At 36.7% G+C, this 11,351-nt stretch overlaps 1 long non-coding RNA gene across 1 annotated transcript in view; it reads left to right on the top strand.

Annotated features, from left to right (window-relative positions):
* Positions 1 to 822: 822 nt before the first annotated feature.
* The window catches only part of LOC140136658 (uncharacterized), an 84,556-nt gene continuing 74,027 nt past the window's right edge, over positions 823 to 11,351 (top strand). The window contains exon 1 of the long non-coding RNA XR_011856721.1: positions 823 to 943. This is a non-coding gene — a long non-coding RNA (uncharacterized lncRNA). The remainder of the gene's footprint in view (positions 944 to 11,351) is intronic.

Below are 11,351 nucleotides of genomic sequence, written 5' to 3'. Positions count from 1 at the left end.
ACGAATAATATGAGTAGATGGTGATGAGGAGAGAAGGCCATTACAATAGTCAAGACGAGAAAGTATCAATGAACGTGTGGCATGATGACATGTAGGTTGGTCAATATATTTCCTAATTCTAGCGATGTTTCGAAGATAAAAGATAACAGATTTGCTAACATTTGTAATATGAGAAGACATAGTCATGTGAGTATCGAAAAAAGCACCCAGATTCCTAATGGTCTTTGCAGATTCGATGCGTTCATTTCCAATAGATAAAGTTATATTAGGTGGCAAATGTTTGTTATAATAATATGGTGATGCAGCTATAAAGAATTCTGTTTTCAACCAGTTTTACTATCATTTAACGACAGTTTGTTTGCAGTCATCCAGTTTTTTATATCTAATATACAATTTTGAAGTCGAATTATTGCACTGTCAAGATCGCCCGGCACTTTGGGATTAAATGATACATATAACTGTGTATCATCGATTAAATGATACATATAACTGTGTATCATCGATGGCCATATGAAGAACTTGAACCAAACCGCTATCCGTTATTATGAACCACATTGAGTGACACAATGAAACAGCAAATTATATGTCTATATAACTGTATCACTGATATACGTAAAATACTTTATATGCGAAGTAGTACGTAAAATTCTTTATATGCGAAGTAGTATGATTGGTTCCCATAAAACCATGACCTACCAAAGCCCACTTTGGAGGAAACGTCCCATGGCTAAGAAGTCACTTGTTAATGATCCAAAGTTTCTGAGTTTGGAATATATAAACTTGTCATTAATACTTTTTTTCCATTTTTAATTCACAGGTAAATGAAGATATTGCAGTAAAGATACATACTCCCAGTACAAGAAGACATAAGGTGGTTGATGTAAGTCATCATGGCTAAACAAGAAGAGGAAGGATCCTTACCTTATGCAAGAAAAGTAGTAGGGTGGGTTACTGTCATTGCCTCACAAAAAAATGAACAATTTATTTGTTAGCATGTTTTTGTTTTGTGAATTCAAGTTGAATGAAATAAGTATAGTTGTAAGTTTAAAAATGTGTTTTGTCAAGGTTACATGGGACAGACATACAATTGAAGGTAAGAATAGAATATCTTACTCTGCTTGGTACACGGTATATGGTATTGACACGGTAGCATGGTATTGACACGGTAACATGGTATTGACTTAAGTTTTAGGCGCTGCATACGATTGCAAATTTGTATGCCTTAAGAGACAGTCTCATCATTGAGTATCTCCATTTGCCCGCATTATTACGATTCAAAAGATTTTGTCGAGACAGAGATATTTTCTGGATGTTTTTGCACCCGCACGTTAAATAACATCTCCTATTTTTGGCAAGCTGTTAAGTTTGCTCTGTTCCTGTATCCGCATCTCATGTTCATGTCTACAGTGAAACGAGCTATTCCAGTTGAAATCCGTACACATCCTGTGGAAGACATGACTTCAACCTCCCACACAGGGGGAATAGATTTAAAATGAAGTCACCCATTCAGGTAACCCTATTTGAAATTCACACTCCTGTGTGGAAGATTAAGGTCATGTCTTCTGTGGGGGTATGGATTTCAATTGGAATAGCCCAATATTTCCCCCTCAGTACATAACGTACTATGTCTGAGGAGGAATGGTTTGTGAATGAGTCGTATTGCAAAGGGCCTGTCGGAACTTGCCACCGCCATCATATAGCCAAAAATCAGACAATACGCAACAGAAAATAATCTCTCAATTTTCACTACGAATGTCTAATGTGTAAAGAAAAGGCTGTTGATGCAAAGAAACTCTATCCTCTGGGGATTTCAACATCATAGTGTGCGTCAAAATAATTTGCGGTTATGTAGTTACAAGTAAATCGTGAACTTTGAATGTTTGAGATGATACTGAATTTGGTTACCAGTACATGTTGAAGTGACACACATCCAACTTCAATACAGAGTTCATACTGAGCACATGGACTTGTTATAGCTGCCAGCCGTGTTATATTTTACCATCACAATTTGCAATGTCGTTTCATGGAGAAGGATGTAAATTTATCTGGAACAAAATAATTTGGCAAGCTTTTCAAATAGCTGACACTACCTCAAATTAAGATTAGGGTTAGGATCATGGTTAGGTTTACAGTGGCGGTTTCAGGAAGTTTTTCAGGGGTGAATTTCAGGGGGGCTAAATCAACCAATTTTGCCTCAAAAAGTGGATGTTTTCATAATTTTGGGTTTTACTGGGGAAACAGGGGGCATTCCCCATGACCCTGGCGCCACCACTGTAGGTTTATAGTAGTCAGTAATTTTTTTAGGGTGGGGGGGGGGGGGAGCGAGGGGGAAAGGTAACTTGGGGGGGATTTGATGAAAATTGTCACAAATGGGCTACAAAAGTACTAAAAAATCTTAAATACCAGCGTGGCCAGCATTCCATTTTGGGGCAAGAGGGGGCAAGACCGCTCACAGTGGGAAAGCTGCCTCCCTTTGCACCCGCCCTCAACTACACCACTGATTACAGGATATGTACGTCTTGAACACATGGCCACAATACAGAGTTGACAATCTGTACACATTATCTGGTTAGGGTTGCATGCAATGTTTCATCTCAGAGTATCAGGTATCAATTGCATGTCTACCTTATATTTGCAGTGATCAGAACAGCCGTTGTTTTCGCCAGCCCATTCGGGGCTGGTACCTGTTTCAGGTTTGGGGTCAGTTTACTCAAGAGATCATATTTTAGTGGTATTGGAATGATTTTTTTTTTTTTACTTTTTGTGGTTAAATTTTTTAAAAATATTTTAATTCGATTTGTTAGGAAAAGTAAGTATGTTTTGCCGTTTCAACGAGCGAAAAACAGTGAGTATTACCAAAGTTATGTTTGAACTAATTAATTATGACTTTAAAAGTTTAAAGGCCTAAATGTAACAATAATAGTTAATATATATAGCATCATATGGTCAGCAGAAGAAAATCTGACATCACCTATGATGTCATATCAGTGTCCTTGACCGGGGTCCTTACTCCTTGACCACTGAACAGCGTGATATCATGTTGATAACAGATCTATAGAATCAAAATCTTCATCATATCCTCGGATCATATCACAGATTCTCAACAATCTGTGATCATATGGACCATATTGATGTGAAAGTAGTTATCTATCATATCCTGTGTCGTTTTATGGATAAAAATGACTCAAAATGTTATTGATGAAATGGTTGCTATCATAAACATCAGTTTTGTCTTTTCAACGGGAAAAATCCGATGCAAAATAAAGTTTTTAGGGCCTAGCTATAATATGGGCATAATTTATGCATATAGTATTGAACAATGTACCCCATTTGACATGCACTTATAGATAAATAAATTGTCTTACTTTATTAATTTAATAACTTCTTTATTATAAATAAAATGACACATAACTATTTGATTCATAAAATTACATTCAACAAAATGATTGAAGAGAAAACACACAAGGCACTAGGCAGACTGTTATAGAATGGAGTATGTAAGATGCCATGTCCATAGCTTCATGAGGAGTTTCCGACTAGCAATCAACATGATCAGCACATTCAGAAATACACAGTTTAAGAGTGGAGATTGTAGTGAGTAACCAGACCTTTATAAATGCGCTGGCCACTGTCGATTATAAGATAGTAGGCTTAAACTATACATTGCGAATTAATTAAGTTATTTTAAAATAAAATGTACATGTAAGTTAACTCAAACCGGCAGTGTATATATCGAAAGCAGTGAAATCGGACATTCCTAAGCGAAGATATTGAGTTCGTAAGTTCTGGTATTACAAAATTGGATATTGAGACATCGTGGGTAAAAAGCTGAAAAGACAAAAAACCCAACGACAACAACAACAACAACAACAACAAAACAAACAGACCAGAACAATTTGGAGTACATGTAATGAATTAAAAGAGTTGACATGAGATTAGGAATTAATGTTTTCTGCTGTTTCAGTGTGCATGTTCTCATCGTTGATGGTTTGGTGGACTGTCATGTAGATGTAAGCGTGATCCTAAAAATGCCTTTCACATTGACCAAAACTAATTACAAGACCTCTTCTACATTGAGGCTGGCTTTCCCTTTTAAAGGGAATTTTTATTAATCTAATTTCATAACATAAGGCAGCTAGACGACTTGATGCGCGCCTCTTTGAATTGGAACCAACAGATGACGAAAGAAGACATAAACCGAATTGAGTTTGGCATGAAGTCTGTAATTGTACCCCAATGTTTACTAGCTCGGTGCATCCCAAATTGCCCTCGACTGTATCAAGAGAGCACAGAAAAAGGTTAGAGTGGCTTCCAATTTGATAAAAGATGCAATTTGTTTGGGGGATGTTGACGTAGACAGTGTTAATGATTGCCAAGAAGATACATGCACAGATAGATGGGAGTGTTACTGGATCAATTTAAATTTCTTTCGTGTCGGCAAAGTTGTGTTATATTCATGTTTTAGAAATTTGAGGATTTATTTTGTGTCCAAGTAGGCTTTATAAAGGATGTCTCAGCATTGAATCATTGTTTTCCTTGTGGAAAGCCTTAATTAGAGCATAGATTGCATTTTATCATGTATGCCACAATTTGGAAGGGGATTGAATTATATTTCTTTTTGGAAGCAGCTCTAATTAGGAAGAAAGATAGCATATTCTCACGCATGACACAATTTGTAAGAGAATTGAATCATATTTCTTTTGAAAGCCCTAGTTCAAGTAGCATTATCTCATGTATGTCATGTATGTACGAATTAAGTGTAAAATCAGTCCTCCTCATTTTACATGCTTTCTATTCGTGAACATTTCATCTTAAGGTTACACTAAGAAACGTATAAAAAACGTACAAAAGACGTATAAAGTTGTTCTCTAAAACAGAGTTTTCTCAGTAACCAGATATCGCAGCGAGTGAAATGTTGGTGCATTGGATGTAGCTTAACATTTTCTTTGTGTGTTTATACAAATTTTTAGAATAAATTTGAAAATCATTTGTTTAAAGCCTTTTTTCGCACCATGTTCACAAGATCAAAAACGCGTTCCATGACGTTTTTTTTTTTTTTCAAATGTGCGTCCCGTATAAAACCACGCCGAGTGATTGTTTTCTTCTTTTTTGTATTGTACTACAAATCGATCAAAGAAATAATGTTGCCATGGGGAAGAACCAAATACAGTACCGATTAAATCTTAAAAGCCCGTTTTAGGAACATTTTCGAGAATCTTGCTTGAGAAAACACTGCTTTTTTACATTATCGATATCTTGATTGTGGAACATTAATTTTGACATCTAACTACCAACATTATTTCTCAACTGTCTGTCGATTACTCTACCACTTGATTTTCATTCCTAATTGAAGCTACTTTTGCAAAAAACGAGATTTTTCGTCATCGATGCGTCCGAGTTTGCGGAGGAATGCGCTTGTTTATCATAACAGCCTGCATGCACTATTGATCATGTAGTCAGTTTGAGACCAATAGATTTCGTAAGCTGTCTCTGTGGCGCAATCGACTAGCGCGCTTGACTGATAATCTCCTCGACTATATGTAATTGTTTTGAGCTGGTCAACTAGTACGGGTTCGAGTCCCTGTGTGGTCCAATTCTATTTTTTTCTCTTTTTTTTCTTGCTGTTCTCTTTTTCTGTTTTCTTTCTTGTTCGTTTATTTCTTTCTGACTGCAGTGATTGATTGTTTTTGCCGTTTTTTTTTTAAATTATTGTATAATTCAGTAATAGGCCAACAAATCTAAATAGGCGCGGCCTATATAAGCCTATGAATATTTTTTACAAATTAGATATTGGTTGTTGGTTTATTATTATTGTTGTTGTAGTTATTGTTGTATATATTGCATAATCAGGGTAGGCCTACTAGGCCTATTACTAGTCTATAGCGGCATTGATTTATTTCACGACAGATATCATCTAAGGATAATATTTAAAAAAATGAAATAAAATACCATAGAAAAATTGCAGAAACCGGCTTCCCCCCACCCCGGCATCCCCTATCATGGTTGTCCCCTCCCTCCCTATCCCTGCAACATAGGATGACTCACGTGCCACGGTTTCATAGGTTCTTGGTCATTTTGCATGTAGATTGATACACCAAGTACGCTTGAGTTCATTTTTTTCTGCATGGCTGTTTTTATTATTAACTTACGCCCCTCTGGAATCAAGCCTTGAAAATCCATTGTATTTAACCTTAAGTAATATTTACATTGGGATTGATGACAATCTCCCCTTCCTAGGATGGTGTACTCTCATGATCCAATGCTAAATGTACTTTTATTGGGAGATTGATAGTCTGGGAGATGGAGGTGACACACATGCATTAGCACAAATCTTGCTTGAAATGTGGGGTGGGGACAATAGGCCTGATTTGTCAAAAAGTGGCTGAGAAGAACAAAAAATAGGTCATTTTGCCAAATAGTGATAGACATGTTCCCCCTGCCCCCCTCCCGGATTAACACCCATGCACACATGCAGGGCTGTTAAAACCCCCTTTTCAGCATATCTGTCACCCAAAGACCCTATTTGAACGCATACTCTGTCACACAAAGACCCCCTTTTTTTAAAAATCACATGCTACCTCTTATTTTTTCATTTGATCTGTCACCCAAAGACCCTTCATATTTTTCAATTTGAACAGCATTTTTCATTTATCACTGATTTTGTTACTTATTTTTAAATAACAAAGCCATTTAGAACTAGAAATATATCACTTATCATGATGTAAGCTGATGAAAGGTCATATGCCAAAGAGAGCCAAATGTGTATGAATGTACCAATTGGAAACAGGCCTTGGTAAGAGAACACATAACAGGAATGTTGTTGTTGTGTCTAAGTGTATGCGTAGGATGGTCATCAGCCGAAAAAAGTTCATTTTCCTAAAAAAAAGGGCAGCATGCCAAAACATCATCAGCAGGGTCCAAGTTTCTGGGTATGCCCATGTGGCTGGGTGCCCGGCCGGGTATTTTGGACTTTCTATTGTTGGGAGGTGTGCAGCCAGGGTGTATTTCTTTCTCAAACCCGACCATTTTACAACTACACTGATATATTTAGTATAAATAGCTGCAGCAAAAATGTTTTTCTAATTTGAAATGTATGTGCAAGAGCAAAACAAACTACATGCATGTATTTATGCCTGATGCATATTCCATTTATCTTTTTTTATATTAATTAATTTGACTATGCTGCTACAAACTGCTTTCTCAAATCAGGGACCGTGTATAAAGGGACTGGAAACAGATTATTGATAGCTATTGTCAAGCTATTGTTATCAGATTATCTTTTCGACCTTCGATTGTATGCGAGTTGCGCCGAGGGCGCTATGTTTGAATTTTATTATTTACTCATGTTGCCCTACTAAATATAAAAAAAACATCAAAATATTCCAATATCTTTTTCAGTTATGTAAAATTGTGTAAAATGTCTATCCTTTGTCGAACACAATTTCTGTGTAGCATGGAAAATCATTTACATAGGATTTTGAAGACAAAATGAGATAATTTTGTGGAGATACAGAATGCTAGAACAAACAAAATTATATTTTTTCTGGAATGTGTACACCGTGCACGCTTGGTATTCCTACTGATTTCGATACTGAAATAATTCTTAAGATGATGTTCTTTGAAGATTTATGTTGGCATTTCTAGAGTCTGTCATTATAGGCAAACATGTAGGCTCATTTCGCAATGTACAAGACAAGCCACGTGCTGTGTTGTAACTGTGCTTGGATTCGTACCAGGGTCTATTGATCAACGTATTATTCATGCTTGCTCAACTGAGGATAATTTGTAAACCAGCAACTCGCATGGTACAATGGGTGGAAGCTGTTTCCAGTCCCTCCATACAAGGTCCCTGCTCAAATGCACATTTCCAAGTACATTGTGCTCTATTGCAAATTGAAGAGATGCAATGCTGCAATCACATTTATAGGGATATCTGATGGTGGTGTGAACACAAATTTGATGATTTTGAGGCACAGAAAATACTGATTTTTCTGCTTCTTGTTGGACAAGTTTTTCGGTTGGGCAGTTGGATGGAGCAAACAAATCTTTTTGCGTGTGTGTGTAAAAGTAACATTGATACGTTCAATGATGCATGTTATACCATTATTTTGTTACTATGGAGTTGTATGTTTGGTGAAGGTGTAGGTATTTGCTGTAGAAGTAAAGTTTACAAATAAGAGGATTAACTACCATAGCAATAGATGAATACAATTTTGAATATATCACCCTGCACTACAATGTTCATGCGATGCGGTACCTATGCATTGAACCATAGATGTCAAAGAAAGGCTAATCACTCGCACCTGTAAGATTAGTATCTTTGAAAAGAGCGGTATTGTATTCAATCTATGTTTGCTGACATACACAGGTGATCAGTGCAATCTGCTTGAAGTGCAGGGCGATCTACTTAAAAATTGTATTCATCTATTGCTATGGTAGTTAATTCGATTATTACCATAGAACAATACCTGGAAGCGTCACTAGAAATTAGCATGAGGCCGCATTCATATGTAAATAGCGTATTGTTATTTAAATTTGTGCCCAGACGTATTGAGGGCGACAGTCATGTTATCCAGACAGAGAATGTCTTGATGCGCCAGGCATGTCAAATTGCTGAGTGAATATGTGTAAATCCCCTTTCTGTATAGGTAATAAGCTAGTATAGTTTGTGTTCCAGTTTGTTATAACAAAAAAATAAGTATATTAAATATATTAAGTGTATAAACTTTGAAATTGATGTGAATTTGAAGTGCAGAGCTCCAAATCTAGCTAAATCGTGTAGTGTGAAATTATGCTGTGTGACCCCCTCTGCGTGGTAGAATTATATTCATAAAACATTGAATTTAACATATAATATGGGCAGCCAACCATGATTTATCAGCATTTAAAAGATATATTAATTAACAAAGATAAATAATAAGTTCGCAAAACTAACAACGTTGTTATTTGCCAATATTAATTAACACGATCCAAGGGGTCGAACATGAATTATTCATAACGGATCGATAACTGGCCTCACTTTCTAGCTAGTAAACCAGCGGAATTTTTCATAGGTTTTGCGTTGCTAATAGAACAACCGTGAATTTAGTGTCACCCCCTTGTTATTACGTCACTTCTACAGCGAATAATCCCACTCCAAATTCCAATTATATTTCAGTTTTAAAATGAAGTGGGACTATAAGGCTGCGATCACATAGAAGTATACGGTATCCGGTATAATTCGCTATACAGTATACTTCTATGTGATCGCAGCCTTATGCCACTCAGTATGTAAATGTGGAGGATGTTTATGACAAACATATAACTTCTTTAGCTTTGTTAAAGGTATTAGAAGATGTAACTCCACACAGCATGAAACAAACAATAATGACATATGAACTTCAACTTCCAGCGTATACCAAGTATAAAGGACTTCACCATGCAGTATCACATTGCTGATAACGTGAGTGTGGTTGAATAGTTTAAAACTTTTCTTTGATATAAATAAGTAGATAGGCTTCTTCAATTCAGTCCTAATGAAGTCAGAGACACATGTGATGAAGGCTCGACCACTCATGATCACACAAGGACCTGCTGCACCGGTAATGTGATAACTGACAGCGTGCTCGTAGAAATACTAAATTTACACCAAGTATAATAATAATAATAATAATAATAAAAATGTTGGAGTTGACCAATCATTTTAAAGGATGTCTCCGGCAATCACAACATTATGACTTATATGTTTGAAAAATAATTATCAAGCACGAATCATGTGGTTTTATTTGAAACATACTCATATTGACCATAAAAACTAATAAAAACAGACGGCTCTCAACATGCGATATTCAAAATTCCTCCTGCCAAAATTGTCTAGTGCAATGACGTCATGGTTTATACTGGGACGTCATTGCACTGGGCAGTTTCGCACCGGGAATTTTGAATAACGCATGTTGAGAGACGGCTGTTTTATTCGCTTTTATGGTCAATGCAGTTTGTTTCAAATAATTCATGTGATTTGTGCTTGATAATTAATTTTCTAACATATAAGGCATAATGTTGAGATTGCAGGATTGTTCCTTTAAGCATAAAAGGCTCTTCACCTTGTGGCTATGTATGTTTCATAACCTTCGATATTGGAACAGTTATGCTACCGATATGAGACGGCTGTCGTCTGCGCAGTGGCGGCGCCACGGGGAGGCTTGAGGGGGCAAATGCCCCCCCAGTCAGAACTCTTGCCCCCCTGTTGCCCCCCCCCAGTAAAACCCCAAAATTACGAAAATTTTGCCTTTTTGCGGTAATTTTGCATAAAATTTGTTGATTTTGCCCCCTGAAAAAAATTCCTGGGCGCCGCCACTGCGTCTGGGCGCATGACATGGACCCTGTACACACTATGGAATTTTCCTCTTTCGACGAAGGTCGAACGAAGATTAAAAAGCATTTTTCCTAATGTGTATGATGTGTCTTCTTTCGACGAAGATTAAAAATGCTAGTTATTTCGACGAAGCTATTTTTTGTATTGTGTACGCTCACATTGTTCAACGAAGGAAAGTGATCATGTGACAAGTGACACTTGCTAGCTTTTAGATCAAAATTCATATGCATTACAGCTGCCGCTATCGCATGTGTCGTCGTATTTAATATTTTCAACATTTCCATTGGATTTTACCCATTTAGAAATTGTTTTATTCAGTTAAATGAAAGTTTGGAAAACAACTCTGATTAGCCATGGCCGAGGATAACTGGGGAGGGGGGAGGGTAAGGTGTGGACAGAAGATTAAAAATTGGCCTTAGTGAACATGTTTTAAGAAAAGAATAAAGAATAAAAGTTTTGATTTTTACCATGCCCCCCGCCAAAACAGAAGGGGCGGTGGAGTTGGACTCATCTATAACATTAACATCAAGTGTGAAAATACCAGCGTCTTCAATTCATCAACTTTTGAAACCTTGTGTTGTGACTTAACTTTTAAAGGAACTTCTACTCCCATCAAATTAGTTGTTGTGTACAGACCCCAATATAACTGCAAAACGAACAAGTCGACTGTGAATATGTTTTTAAATGATTTTTCAGACTACTTAACAACTTTAATATCTGCTCCATGTAAGCTTCTGATTGTTGGGGATTTCAATTTTCATATAGATATACCCAATGACCCAGATACCATCAAGTTTCAGGATTTACTGGATACATATAACTTTACCCAATTTGTGAAAGAACCAACTCACGTAAGTGGCCACACTTTGGATTTGGCTGTAACTCGTTCAACTGATGATCTCATTCAATCAGTTCGTGTAGGTACCCTCTTTTCAGACCATTTTGCCGTTCATTGTAAATTAAACTTGAACAAGCCGGGATACGCCAAAAATCAGAC

This window comes from Amphiura filiformis, chromosome 16, assembly GCF_039555335.1.
Source record: "Amphiura filiformis chromosome 16, Afil_fr2py, whole genome shotgun sequence".
Lineage (NCBI taxonomy): Eukaryota > Metazoa > Echinodermata > Ophiuroidea > Amphilepidida > Amphiuridae > Amphiura > Amphiura filiformis.
Note: the sequence above shows the minus strand (reverse complement) of the source record. Positions and strands in the feature narration are given on the sequence as shown.